Source organism: Myotis yumanensis, unplaced genomic scaffold (genome assembly GCF_028538775.1).
Source record: "Myotis yumanensis isolate MYYU_CA2020_CCGP unplaced genomic scaffold, mMyoYum1.0.hap1 SCAF_2, whole genome shotgun sequence".
Taxonomy (NCBI): Eukaryota; Metazoa; Chordata; class Mammalia; order Chiroptera; family Vespertilionidae; genus Myotis; species Myotis yumanensis.
Genome location: NW_027223753.1, coordinates 75131761 through 75146380, shown reverse-complemented (window position 1 = coordinate 75146380; position 14620 = coordinate 75131761). Strand labels below are relative to the sequence as shown.

Below are 14620 nucleotides of genomic sequence, written 5' to 3'. Positions count from 1 at the left end.
GCCAAACCGGTTAGGGCTGTTTTGATTTAAAAAAAAAAAAAAAAAAAACCCACTAGGCAAGCAGAGAAGAAAATAAAATAACCAAGAAAACAAATCAAAGTTCAACATCTAATTTGATTAATTATTGCTTTCTCGTCATAGCCATTACCCTTGGATATATAATGGCAAATTTAAAAGGTCCTTACCTTCAAGAATCCTACATTCTAAGAGGCAATGCAGATAAATACACATATGGTAGAATATCAATTTTTAATAAATAAATGTTATCAAAAATACTAAAGCAGGCAAAAGTGTAAGAAGAGAGAGAGAGAGAGAGAGAGAGAGAGAGAGAGCGGTGTTATTTCATGTAGGGTGGTCAGAAACCTATGTGTACATGGACATTTAATTTTTTCCACATTTAACCTTTTTATTGAGATGTAATTTATAGGTTCACAGATGAAGAATTGCACAAATCTCAAGCATACATTTGACAAGTTTGATAAATGTAACCTGCCCCCCATCAATATATAGAACATTTCTATCACCAGAAAAAATTGCTCCTGCCCTTCCCCATTAGTCCTATCATCATAGTGTTTACCTAAGGCAACCACTGTTCTGACTCTTTGCTATAGATTAGTATTTCCTGTTCAGGAATTTTGTGTAAATGAAATCATCAGTATGCAGTTTTTGTGGCTGGGTTCTCCCTCCTGTTAGGATTTTTGAAGATCATCCGTGATATTGCTCTATTGTGTGCATTCCTTTTCATTGTGTTCTGCTGTCTGGATGAACCTGAATTTATTTAGCTATTCTCCTGCTGATGGATACTTGGATTGTTTCCAGTTTGGGGACATTTCACATAAAGCTATTAGGAACATTTTTATATCAGATTTATATGTATATGTGCTTACATTTCTCTCAGGTAAAGAGCAACATGTAAGTGTTTAACTTTATAAGGAACTTCCATACTAGTTTCTAAAGAGGTCATCCTATTTTATCCTCCACCAGCAATGTAAGAGAGTTCCATTTTTGTTGTTTTTTTTCACATTCTCATCAACACATGGTGTTGTCAGTCTTTTAATTTTAGCCCTTTGAGTGGGTGTATGATGATGTCTCATGTGGTTTTATTATTGAATGTTAGAATTAGATGGAAGTCCTTTGTCAGATATCTGTCTTATGAATATTTTCTCCCAGTCTGCAGCTTTCCCACTTATTTTCCTAAAGATGTCTTTCAAAGAAAAAAATGTTTAATTTTGATTAAGTCCACTTTACAACTTTTTTTGCTTTAATTACCAATATTTTTCTACCCTAAGAAATGATTGCCTTCTCAGGATCACAAAGATATCTCTTATATTTTCCTCCAAAACTTTATAATTTAATTTTTATGTTTAGATCTCTGGTAATCTAGGGTACATTTTTGTGGAAAATGTTAGATATAGATAAAACTTTATTTCCTCCCCCCAAATAAATACCCAGTTGTTCTAACATCACTGGTTGAGAAGATTTTCTTTTCCCTATAGACATGCTTTTTGACCTTGGTTGAAAAATCATATTTTGGGTTCTATTTAGGAAGTAGAAAGACAAAAAGAGTAATGTTCCCACCTTTACAGCAACCTGGTAGAAAGTTTACAAATGCATAGCTTTTCCTTGAACCTATGAGAGAGCTGAGGGCCCAAGGAAACCAACTTGTGCCTCCAAGGAGAAATGAGGGGCAAGCACTTGTTTACCAGAACCAAGTGTGTGAGGACACTGGTAAGAATAACTCAACTAAAATTTTTAACAAAATGCCCACTGCCAACTGCAGACATAAGGGAAATTTGCAGTATTCCGGGCTCTTCTCCTGATGCATAGGATATGCATAGAAAACAGGGGTCCTGAGAAATCATTCTTGTAAGCAGGCCTGGCAGAGTGGATCAGCTGTGGTTGAGGGAAAAGCAGGAAGTCCCGCCTCTATTGTTCTCTCTCTCCCATGGAATAAAAACCTAACCCCACATAGAGAAGAGCAATAAACTCTTGTTCTTAGGACACTCATGAAAGCTCGCTGCAGCTTAAAGAGTGTCCTAAGGGACAGGAATACATCTCGGGCCCAGACCTGCAGGTCAGAGTGGAGCAGTACCCAGAAGGTCCCATTTCCAACACCCAGGGACAGAGTGTCTGCCTAACTAATAAGAACAACAGAGAACACACCCCAAACCTCACCACTTGGCCAATAGGTGTTGAATGGCTAATGCTAGTATAGTTCCCAAGTTACAGGTGGGAAAAACTAGGAAAAGAAGAATTAAATGAGTTGCCCCAAATCCCACAGCCAATCAATGGAAAAACACATTTTAGTCAAAATAATCTGGCTCCAAAGTCCGCATAAGGGCTATGCAATCCTGCAGAGGATTGTTGAGAGGAATGAGGAAAATCAGAAGGGTTGGCTGATTCAGAATAGAGGAAAGTGCTCAAGGGAACACCTGGTTTTAAGAAAGGGGTGCAATAAACAAGACCAAATTTAACAGAGCTGATCAACCAGGTTAGGGATGGAAGGTTTCCACTGGACTTGGCAATTTAGAAAATTATCTGACTTTAGCAGTAAGTAGTTTCAATAGAATGGTAAATGTTGAAACCAGAATCCACCGGATTCAGAAATGAATACGGAGTGAAAAAGATATCCCACTTTCCCAAAAAAGTTTGGATAAGAAGAAGATTGATGCACAGGTAATGAATGACATGGGAAGATGGTTGGTTTTCAAGGATAAATGTGATTTGAGCCTATTTACAAGACAAGGGGAAGCAGATAGCAAATAGAGATAGCAAATAATAAATAGAGAGAAAAATAAGACAAATAAAGTAGTATAAGGTTTGTTGATGGTCTGGGATATGTATTGAGAGAGTTTTCTAGGAATACAAATACCCTTATGTAAATATTAAAAGATATATAATTGGTACAGTTCCAATCTATTTGTTATGTGAGATAAAAACTTATCTATTCTTATAGACACATATATTAATCTCACATGTATCTTTCTTATAGGTTTTCTTGAATGAGTTAGCCAGGAAAAAGTTGTTGCATCTTCACTGATGTGTGATATGCACTCTGTCAGAACACAGCTTTTGGTAATGGTGCAATAAACAACTGTCACTCTAATACGGAAACATGTAACAGATACGATAACTCAATCATTCCATCTAACTTGACAAAATGGAAAATGGCTTGGAAAAGGAGAGCCCAAAGCACCAGGTCGAAACAGCAAGGTAGGCTGAGTTTATGTGTCTACTATTACAGTGATGTCTTTGAGGACAAAGACTGTGCACATTCACATCTTTATTATTATTCCTAGTACAGCAGCAGAAGCCACAAAATGTCACATGTATTGAGAAATACATTTGTATAAATCGGTTATCAACATTTTAAAGCACATGCCTATTTAATCTTATATTTGACAATTAGTAGAACTTCTAGAAATACTGAAATTTCAAATACAGCCATGCAGTCTGAGAGATTTAGTCAAGACAGCCTATTGCTCTGGTCAACCAGAAGGCATTCACCTGGCACAGGCACTGGAAACATTCTTCCTCATGCTTCTAAAAACTCGACTGTGTGGATACGATTGTATGGTCTGGTCTGTTTCTATAATATTCATCTTATTCTAAACATTCACTCCTTCAATAAGACAAATACAGTACATTTGTTATTTTAAAACATGCATTGCTTTTTACTCCAAACGTGTGAGGTGGGTTTCTCTTATGTATATCTTTAATATTAACACTTTTTAATGAAAAAGTTTTCATTTGGAAATAAAATTGACATTGGGAACTTTAACTTGGTTGTCACAGTGGGTTGCATGGAAGAACTTGGACAAGTTTATCAATCATATTTGGCCTAGTTTTCTGCATATGTTTGCAAGATGCAAAAGCCAGTTTATTGCTTGAGGCACAGGAACCTGGAGGTAAAGTTTGGAACTTGTGCCATTTAATCCAGGGGGTGTCTTTCCTTTTGCCTAGATCTTGCCTAGAGAGGTCTGATTGTACCAGTAGAGCAAAAATAGAAGAATAATTCTCTTTGCCTTTCATCAGCTCTGGAGTTTTATAGAATATTCTTGTCAAGCATTTTTGGGAACACAGGTGCAAAATAATTTTTAAATATAAGCTTTGTAGTGAAAAAATACAGTTTTAGGTATGAATGATTGTACAAATGTGAATTAAATAAAAACATTCTCTTTCTTTAGCGGTTCTCAATTCCTTGTGGAAGTTGTCACTTAAAATGGGACACCATAAAAATATTTTTGCACATATGAAGTTAGTCCCCTATGTAACATATTTCAGAATTTTTGATTAATCAATCACACAGTTAAAGGTCATATAGTTATAGCTGATTCAAACCCTGAAATGAATAGAGATGTCAAAGCATTGAGCATATTGGATGTTTACACATGAATAAGCAAGATGACAGAACTTGTTTTCAAGCAGATCTATTTTTTTGCCTTTGTGCATTTTTGGTGGTTCTTTGACTGGCTGTTTTTGTAGATTATTTTTAAAATATTTATGTTAGCATGTAATTAGCATATATATATGGTGGGCTATGTAAATGATCCCCTTTTACAAGAGAGGAAAAATCGGTATGGGTTTTTGTTTTCCTTACTAAATGTTTCTAGACTATTTAGTATTTAGGGGATAATTTTCACTTTTTCTTTTTAAATGGAGTTAATAATTTTAAGTGCTGCAGCTGCCTGATAAGTTCCATTTTTAAAATATATATATTATTGATTTCAGAGATGAGGGGAGAGGTAGAGAGAGATAGAAATATCAATGGTGAGAGAGAATCATTGATTGGCTGCCTCCTGCACACCCCTTACTGGGGATTGAGCCTGCAACCCATGCATGTGCCCTTGACCAGAATCGAACCCAGGCCGACACTCTAGCCACTGAGCCAAACCAGCTAGGGCAAGTTCCATTTTTAAGTCAAGGATTTTAATCTATCAGGGCAGGTGTTTGAGTTTCGGGATTTGGAAGAACAGAATTCTGACACATTTTTTACTTTTTCCTTTCACCACATTTGGCATTTGAATACTGTTGTCACTCTTAGCTATCAAAGGAAATCTAGCACTATTCTCATAAAACCTTCACAGAACCAGACACCGAAACGCTGACTCAAAGTCACGACATTCCTCTGGGGGGATTCTCCCTGTCACTCTTCTCAGATCACTAGAAAAGGTCATATTTGAGGAAGATGTTTTAATGAAGTTTACCAATTTTTTTTTTAATGCAGTATGTGTGTGTATAGGCAACTGCAGGTGCCCCAGAGAGGGACTGTTTGTAGTGCTTTAGATTGTTGAAAAGTAAATTGGCCAGTGAGAAATAGGCAAGAAGTGGAGATGGGTGGCTTTCATGATTTCTGAGCTGCTGTGCACTCTACATTTCTGTCTTTCCCTTTGTGATTTGCAGATTTATTGAGAGAAGCATTTTTAACTAAGTAATCCCTTACATCTCAACATGTGTTGGGACATAATGAAACATCCACTGTAGAATTACTATAAATTCTAGTAAACATTTGAGGCATAAAAAAATGTGTGAACCTGAGAGCCTCATGATACTTAAAATCATATAGCACTGCCCTGGCCAGGTGGCCCAGTTGGTTGGAACATCATTCCTGTGCATCAAAATGTTGTGGGTTTCATTCCCAGTCAGGGCACATACCTAAGTTGCGGTTCAATCCCCAGTCTTGACTTGTATTGAAACAATGATCTTCTCTCTCTCTCTCTCTCTCTCTCTCTCCCCCCTTGTCTCTCTCTAAAATGAATAAAAACATATCCTCAGGTGTATACTAGAGGCCCAGTGCACAAATTCTTGTGCAGGCATGGTCCCTAGGCCTATCCTGCGATCAGGGCCATCTTCCTTGGCTGCCAGCAGTCAGCCCTGCCACCTGCTGCCACCCACCTGGGTTGCCAGTTTGCCACCGGGTGATTGGAGCCTGATGGCTGGGCAGGGCAAGAACTGAGAGGTCGGCCATTCCTGCCTGCTCACCGGCCCCACCCCCGCTGCAGGTTGCCCTCTGTGTGTGGGGCAACCAGCGAGGCAGGGGCCTTGGCTTAGTGCCGCCTGCATTCCCTTCCACCCACCCCAGGTCCCCATTTGCCATTGGGCGATCAGAGCCTGTGGGCAGGGGGAGGGGCTGTGAGGTCAGCAGTTCCCACCTACTCACCAGCCCCATGCCCACTGCAGGTTGCCCTCTGTTTGTGGGGTGACCAATGAGGTGGGGGCCTTGGTCTGGTGCCACCCGCATCCCCTGCCACCACCCACCCACCGCCCCCCCCCCCCCCCCCCGGGTCCCTGTTCGCCATCAGGTGATGGGAGCCTGCTGGCTGGGAAAAAGGACTGAGAGTTGGTCAGTGCATAGTGACTGGTTGAGCAGTCGCTCTGGTTGTTCTGCTATTATGGTTGCTGGGCTTTTATTATATAGGATTTTAAAAAATTCATATAGCACTGAATTTGCTTAGGTGTGTTATAATTACATCTGCCTGTCTTCCCCACTATATTGGAATTTAATTCAGAGTAGGGAGAATTACCTTTATAAGATTTCCAATACATGGTACAATATTTATTATTTCAGAAGTATTCACTAAATGGTAGTTGAATCAAGAAAATAATGAGGACCACCAAGATGGCGGCATAGGTAAACACCGGAGACTGCTGCCGCAACAACCACTTCAAAAATACAACTAAAAGACGGAACGGACATCACCCAGAACCACAGGAAGGCTGGCTGAGGAGAGACTCTTCAACTAGAAGGAAAGACAACAGCATACCGAGGCTCAGAGGAGGCGCAGTGTGGAAAATTTAAAGGTGCGGAGGTGCGCGCGCAAAGCAGGCTGGTGGCTGAGGGCGTGGTTGTCGTTTTCAATCAGGAGGGAGTCTCAGACTCTGAGCTCCAGATCCGGGCGAGTCTCTAGGGACTCAGACTCAAAAGGGAGAAGCGGGATTGTCTAGCATCAGTTGGAACGTGAGGGCGGCTTTCTCTCCGAGGTTTGCAGCGGTTGCCGGGGTCCTGAGAAGCAGAGCCTCTGGGAACAGGACTGAGAGCAGCCATAACTGCTCCCTCCGCCCGCCCTGTTGATCCCGCCCCGCCCAAGCCCTGCACAGAGCCATTTGCCGGATCGCCTCAGGCAAAGGCTAGATTAGCACCTCCCCAGAGGACAGAAGTTTTCCTGGGCAGACACAGCTGATTCTCACAGCCAGTCGGCCTGGTGGTCAAATCCCTCTAGTATTAACTACAACAATCAAGGCTTAACTAGAACAAGACTGCGCACAAAGACCACAAGGGGGTGCACCAAGAAAGCATAAAAAATGCGGAGACAAAAAAACATGACAGAAATGGAGGATATAGAGCTAAAAAACGCAATTTTGAGGGCTTGCAATAAACTTGATGAGAGCCTCACGAAAACTAATGAGACCCTCGATGCTATGATAAAGAACCAACTAGAAATTAAGCATACACTGACTGAAATAAAGAATATTATACCCAATAGCAGACCAGAGGAGCGCAAGAATCAAGTCAAAGATTTGAAATGCGAAGAAGCAAAAAACACCCAACCAGAAAAGCAAAATGAAAAAAAGAATCCGAAAATACGAAGATAGTGTAAGGAGCCTCTGGGACAGCTTCAAGCGCACTAATATCAGAATTATAGGGGTGCCAGAAGATGAGAGACAGCAAGATATTGAAAACCTATTTGAAGATATAATGGCAGAAAACTTCCCCCACCTGGTGAAAGAAATGGACTTACAGGTCCAAGAAGTGCAGAGAACCCCAAACAAAAGGAATCCAAAGAGGACCGCACCAAGACACATCATAATTAAAATGCCAAGAGCAAAAGACAAAGAGAGAATCTTAAAAGCAGCAAGAGAAAGAGACTCAATTACCTACAAGGGAATACCCATACGACTGTCAGCTGATTTCTCAACAGAAACTTTGCAGGCCAGAAGGGAATGGCAAGAAATATTCAAAGTGCTGAATACCAAGAACCTACAACCAAGATTACTTTATCCAGCAAAGCTATCATTCAGAATTGAAGGTCAGATAAAGAGCTTCACAGATAAGGAAAAGCTAAAGGAGTTCATCACCACTAAACCAGTATTATACGAAATGCTGAAAGGTATCCTTTAAGAAGAGGAAGAAGAAAAAGGTAAAGATACAAATTGTGAACAACAAACATGCATCTATCAACAAGTGAATCTAAGAATCAAGTGAATAAATAATCTGATGTACAGAATGAACTGGTGATTATAATGAATCAGGGACATAGAAAGGGAATGGACTGACTATTCTTGGGGGGGAAAGGGGAATGGCAGATGCAGGAAGAGACTGGACAAAAATCGTGCACCTATGGATGAGGACAGTGGGTGGGGAGTGAGGGCAGAGGGTGGGGCGGGAACTGGGAGGAGGGGAGTTATGGGGGGTGGGGAAGAGGAACAAATGTAATCTGAACAATAAAGATTTAATAAATAAAAAAAAAAGAAAAAAAAAGAAAATAATGAATGAAGAATTTAATGACTCATCAGGATTTCTCCATTTTTAATCTTCTTTGAGGTCATTAAGTTTTATTGTTTGTATAGGAAGTGTCAGGAATTTATATGCATAGTTTCCCTTTTGGGTTGACTGACATTATCAAGGACTTCTATATTTACTGGAGGCCTGGTGTATGACATTCATGCACTGGAGGGGGGGTCCCTCAGCCAAGCCTGCACCCTCTTGCAGTCCAGGACCCCTTAGGGCAGTGGTTCTCAACCTTCCTAATGTCACGACCCTTTAATACAGTTCCTCATGTTGTGGTGACCCCCAACCATAAAATTATTTTTGTTGCTACTTCATAACTGTAATTTTGCTACTGTTATGAATCGTAATGTAAATATCTGATATGCAGGATGTATTTTCATTGTTACAAATTGAACATAATTAAAGCATAGTGATTAGTCACAAAAACAATATGTAATTATATATGTGTTTTCCGATGGTCTTAGGCGACCCCTGTGAAAGGGTCGTTTCACCCCCAAAGGAGTCCCAACCCATAGGTTGAGAACCGCTGCCTTAGGGGATGTCTGCCTGCCAGCTTAGGCCCATTCCCCATGGAGAGCTGGCCTAAGCCGGGAGGCAGACATCCCCCGAGGGGTCCTTAGCACTGCCATGGAGGCAGGAGAGGCTCCCACCACCACCACCACTGTGCTCGCCAGCCATTTGCCAGCCATGAACCCAGCTTCTGGCTCAGCGGCACTTCCCCTGTGGGAGTCCACTGACCACCAGGGGGCAGCTCCTGCCTTGAGCATCTGCCCCCTGGTGATCAGTGCGCGTCATAGCAACTGGTTGTTCCACCGTTTGGTGGATTTGCATATTAGCCTTTTATTATATAGGATAGTAAAAAGAACACTGGAGTTATCATACAAATACTTGTGTTTAAATTTTGCTTCACTGCTCACATGCTGTGAAAATTATCTATCTTCCCTGAGCCTTCATATAGTCATCTCTAAATTGGGTTAGTAACATCTCCATAATTGCTATTTCACAAAGTCATTTTTCTCCCTTTATTCAGAAACTCTTGAAATCTCCCATAATCTTAAACTGCCTAGTTTATATAGTAAGAAAAAAAAAAAAAGCTTGAAGTATGTCGTGATGCTTAAAAAAAAAAAAATTCCCTGTAAACCTTGTTACCCTGCAGCTGCCACAGCCATAAAATCAGTGGCCTTTATTGCTTTAGGTGTGGGGTGGATACAGTCTATTCTAGAACAAATGTGTCATTGTGCATTTGTCACCAAAGTTTTTACACAAGCTATGATTTGTTGAAAATACTAAAGCTGCCATTTACATATTGAGAAGAAAGCCTGAGGGTATAAGACTAAAGCTTATAAAAGTGGGACCTAACCACATCCATTCCCCCACCCCTCCCCCCTTCAGTGGTGCAAATAATGCTTGATGAGAGATTGGGAATAGGAACAAAAAGGACGTTGATCTAAAAAGAAAACAAGAAGGTTAAGGAAGGAGATGAGAGCTAAAGAGGCCTTGTCAACGTCCCTCCCCCCAGCTCAGAGGAAATGCTCCTGGGAGTCTCTAAACCACCTTGGTGTGGGCAGTAGAGTTGAAAGGGCCTGTTGAGAAATGGCCATTCTACTCACCTCTCCTCCAGGTACCTCACGTCTAAGAATTGGCTCAGACGTTCTGGTGGGGCAGAGATACTGAACTGAGCTTTCAGTAGGAGTTAGCACACCTTCTAGGGCTCCCAGTGTCGCAGAGAAGGGAAATCTGGCAGAGACTGCCTCTCCACCTGGGGTCCCAGCTGCACACAGACAGGTCTCTGAGATGAGGATTGAGGAGTGAGCGCTGAGATGAAGAGTCTGGTCAATCAGGGAAGACAGACAGAAGCAATCATTGCCCCATGCCTATGCTGAAAGGACCACAAACTCTTCAGAACAGGTATAGTGAAGGTAGAGACCGAAACCCAAGGAGAAGGCTGGATTAGGTTTGTCTTACTCAGGATGTAGCAGCCCACCCAGGAAGGGCACTAATGGAAGTAGATGCTCCGCTCCCACCACTACAATATTGCACAAACTTCTTGAGGAGATGCCAGTCTGTTAGGAGAAGGGAGAAGGAAGAAGGGAGAGAAAACCCAGGAAGAGTAAAAATGTACCCCAAACTGACTATTTAATGAAGAACCTGAGTCATAACAAATGAACAAGCTTTACATTTTTTGTTTTGTTTTGCTTTTTATACCAAGTGAGAATGAAGACTTTTGAGCAAGATGAGGTCAGTTATGTGATGGGAAACAATTTTTTTTTTATCCTCACCTGAGGATATTTTTTCAATTGATTTTTTTTTTTTGAGTGGAGGGGAAGGAGGAAGGAGAGAGAAAGAGAGAAACATGGATGTGAGAGAGACAGACAGACTGGTTGCCTCTGGCACTCATCCCGACTGAGGTCGGGGACCGAGCCTGCAACCGAGGTACGTGCCCTTGACCAGGAATCAAACCCATGATTCTTTGGTCCCTGGGCTGATATTCTAATGACTAAATTTAATCTGGTCAGGGCTGGAAACACAGGGTTTTTTTTTTTTTTTTTAAATTAAATTTTGCACATCTGTGTTATAATGAGTAAATTTCAAATCAGCCCCACTAGTTTGCCTGTATCTTTGTTTATAACTTATATATGTATAGTGTTCTCATTTGTAGTTTATCAGTTTGTAATATTTTGTTGGGTACAGAATGCTTTTACATATACCCTCTCTGTTTCTTCCCATAACATTGTAAGGTAATGTCAATATTATTATGTTTCAGGTGAGGACATCGAAGATTTGTTCAGGACCAGGTAGCTGATGAGAGAGAGAGAAGAAAGAGCCCAACTGTCAGCCCAGGTCCTCCTCCTCCTTGCTCAGGAGCCACCACACATGCAACTCTATGGGGCCTCACTTTGTTTCTCTCTGGAACTCTCTACTCTCTTTGCAGATTATTTGTTAGGACCTCTTACACAATTTTCTTTTTAATTTAAGGCCATGTTGCCACGAAGCTTTGTTGTGATGTATTTAAATAAAATAATCTTTTGTTATGTAGCATGCCACTGATTCTTTTGATTTTGTTGTTTTAGACAAAATCTCAGCAGAACAGTCCGTCTAGGTAATAGTTTATGAATACATCTGGGCAAAACAAAACGACCTATGGAAAACGCATTCTAATCATGTCATATCTAGGAAAAATGTAAAAAAAAAAAAAAAAGAAGAAAAGCGAGTCAATATTTTATACACTCAAGGTCAATATTCTCTGTCATTGTCAATAATGTATGAGTTCCAAAGGATTTGTGTCACTATTAAATTAGAAATGATTCACTCTTATTTGATGTATAGTGGATTTAGCCATATAATGGACAGAAATAAAGAGAATACAAAAGATAGAAAGCAGACATATTATGTAAGATAATTGCAAACCTTTTATGAGCTTCAATACAAAGTAATAGAGACTATCTCATCTTCTTTGCTATTCATTCACCTCTAGCATTAGTGAATTTATGGCTTGTATTTTTAACTCTGACCTAGATCCCTGAAATGCTGCATGTCTTTGCCCTGCTTCAGCAGGCACGTTTCAGGAGAGTGACTGTATGTTATATGTTACATATCTATAACCCAGATTTAGATAGATGGGTGCTATTAGAATTGAAAGAGAAATTATAATTTGATGTTCAAGAATATCCTCCTTTTGAGTATGTTTGTGTATTGTATGTCACATTTCATTGTTAGCTTTTGATTCTCAATATTCTATTTACTTTGCTGAGCTATTGGTCATGATTATAGAAATCAATATATAGGTATTTCATTGGTAATATATTTTATAACTAGTCAGGCGTATGGATAACCCAATTTGTGTGTTTCTTTGAGAGGTACACATCAAAGCAGGTTTCTCCTTCTTGCATAGGAATTTTTTTCTATTTTCCATCAGAGTTCATTGGACCATGCAGTACCACCACCAGTCATACAGCTTACTATTGAAATAATTTCTTCTAGGATGTTAAGAGAGCATGTTGTTCCTTTTATGTAATGTTTACTTTCAAAGTTCGACCAAATTAGCCATTAGAGGGTTATAAATTAATGTCTTAAATTTATTTGGCATTCTTTTTATATTCATACTAGTAGCCCTGTGCACGAATCCATGCCCGAATAACTCTCTGCTGCTTGCCTCAGCTGGCCACCCACCCACCGCTGCTGGTAGCTCTCGGCTGCTTGTAACTCACTGCCACGCCCTCCTGTAGCTCTCTGCCCTCTGCCCTGCCCTGCAGTTCTCCTGCTGTTCCTAGCTCACTGCCCTGCCCTCCTATAGCTCTTCGCACTCCTAGCTCACTGCCCCGCCCTCCAGTAGCTCTTCACCACTTGTAGATTGGTCATGACATTACAGTTTTAACAGATAATTAGCATATTCCTCTCTTATTATATAGGATTTGTAGTTTTCCTGCCAAGCACAATTTTTCCTGTGCACCTTTACTGATCAGCACTGATGAGTAAACCCATCTTTTTGTGTGCCACAGTGGGAAGCCTCTTTACTACACACTTTATATCATTCATTGCCTGATACAGAGGTTGCTTAGGTTAAACAAATTAAATCTTCTCATCCATCACTGTAAAGAAATGACAACACAGCATGTATACAGTTTAAAATGACTTGTTGGATTATTTTTGGATAGATTGGGAGAACATTTATACTGATAAGCCTATTTAATTTACCAAAGTTTTTCATATTATTTATTAACTCAATGTCCTTACTATCCATAGTTCAATTTTCTACTAGTAATGGCTCCATTCTGCAACATATGAATGTAATTGAAAATGTCACTACCTATATTTAAAAAATTGAAAAAAATTTAAATTAATTCATATGGGTTGTGTTTATATAGTCAACTGAGGGCTGAAGTTATATACTTGAGTTACAGCTGGGGCAACAATGAAAGAGGTGTTGAAGTAGTTATTGTAAAATAGAAGGTAGTGAGGATGCGCTTACAATGAGCCTACTCTTGCCATTATTATTCAATGAGATTTTTTTCCCTTTGTATCTATTATGTAGTTTTACATGCAGATATTTTTTCTTTTTAGTTCTCCCATCTCCACTTAACTCTTCCAATGTTATCATCTTTTTCTTTTCTTCTTTTTGATATAAAAGTGATATTAACTGAAAAGTATAAATAGCATTGAACTATTTATGGAGGGTAGGAAAGAGAGTTTGCCAGGCCTCAAATATTTCCTCATCTGGATCTGAAACATAGCACACATTTTTAAATATTAAAAAAATCTTTATTGTTGAGAATATTACAGATGTCCCCCCATTTTCTCCATTTCCCTCCTCCACCCAGTTCCCACCCCACCCCAGCCCTTCACTACACTGTTCTCTGTGTCCTTGGTAGAACATAGCATATATTGATATGAGTCTTCTAATTCATGTCTATTTGGAACTAATGTGGACACATTTCAGCAAATTTTGGCAAAAGCCATGTCCTCTGATGAGGAAGTGACTGTCCTCTTCTTGTGTCATTTCCCAGCCCTGAAGTCCTGTTTACACTAACCTCCTTTGTTAAGGATTTGATATAAAGGTCTTTGATATTGTTGAGCCCATCCCTGAGTCATTCTGAGCTGACACGTTGTGTCTGGCTGGCAATTTTTCCACCAGTGGTAAGGTCAGCCTCATGCAATATTACACAACCCTCCCAACTCCTTGTGCGTCAGTGAGAATCAAATGACTCTTAATAGTGAGAAACAAAATCTTGGAGTAGGGAAGAAAGATGACCAATCTCCAAACAAAGCAAACCCGTGTTCAGACTAGAAGGATTCTCTCATGTTCATTATACATTTTGTTGGTTCGCCATCAGCAGCTCTTTCTTGCTAAAAGTACTCTGTAAAATGTGTTTTACTATAGGTAATCATCTTCTATAATTTTTGGTCTCTCTCCTTAATTAATAAAGTTCTGGAACATTGGAAGACAACTCAGGGTCAGTACAGTATAGTGAAGAGGGTTTTGAGTCAGCAGACCTAACATCCAGGGGTCCATTGGAAGACCCTGAAGTTCTCCTAGTCCGTCTCCTCATCTGTACAGTGGAAATAATCGTATCTACCTCACAGAGGTAATATGTGTAAAATAACTCGGTAAAC

The 14620-nt window shown here is 40.1% G+C and overlaps 1 long non-coding RNA gene across 3 annotated transcripts in view; it reads left to right on the top strand.

Moving 5' to 3' along the window:
* The window catches only part of LOC139003589 (uncharacterized), a 161109-nt gene extending 149561 nt beyond the window's left edge, over window positions 1–11548 (top strand). For all 3 annotated transcript variants that reach the window (XR_011470267.1, XR_011470266.1, XR_011470265.1), the window contains 2 exons: window positions 2993–3213; window positions 11274–11548. This is a non-coding gene — a long non-coding RNA (uncharacterized lncRNA). The remainder of the gene's footprint in view (window positions 1–2992; window positions 3214–11273) is intronic.
* The last annotated feature ends 3072 nt before the right edge of the window (window positions 11549–14620 follow it).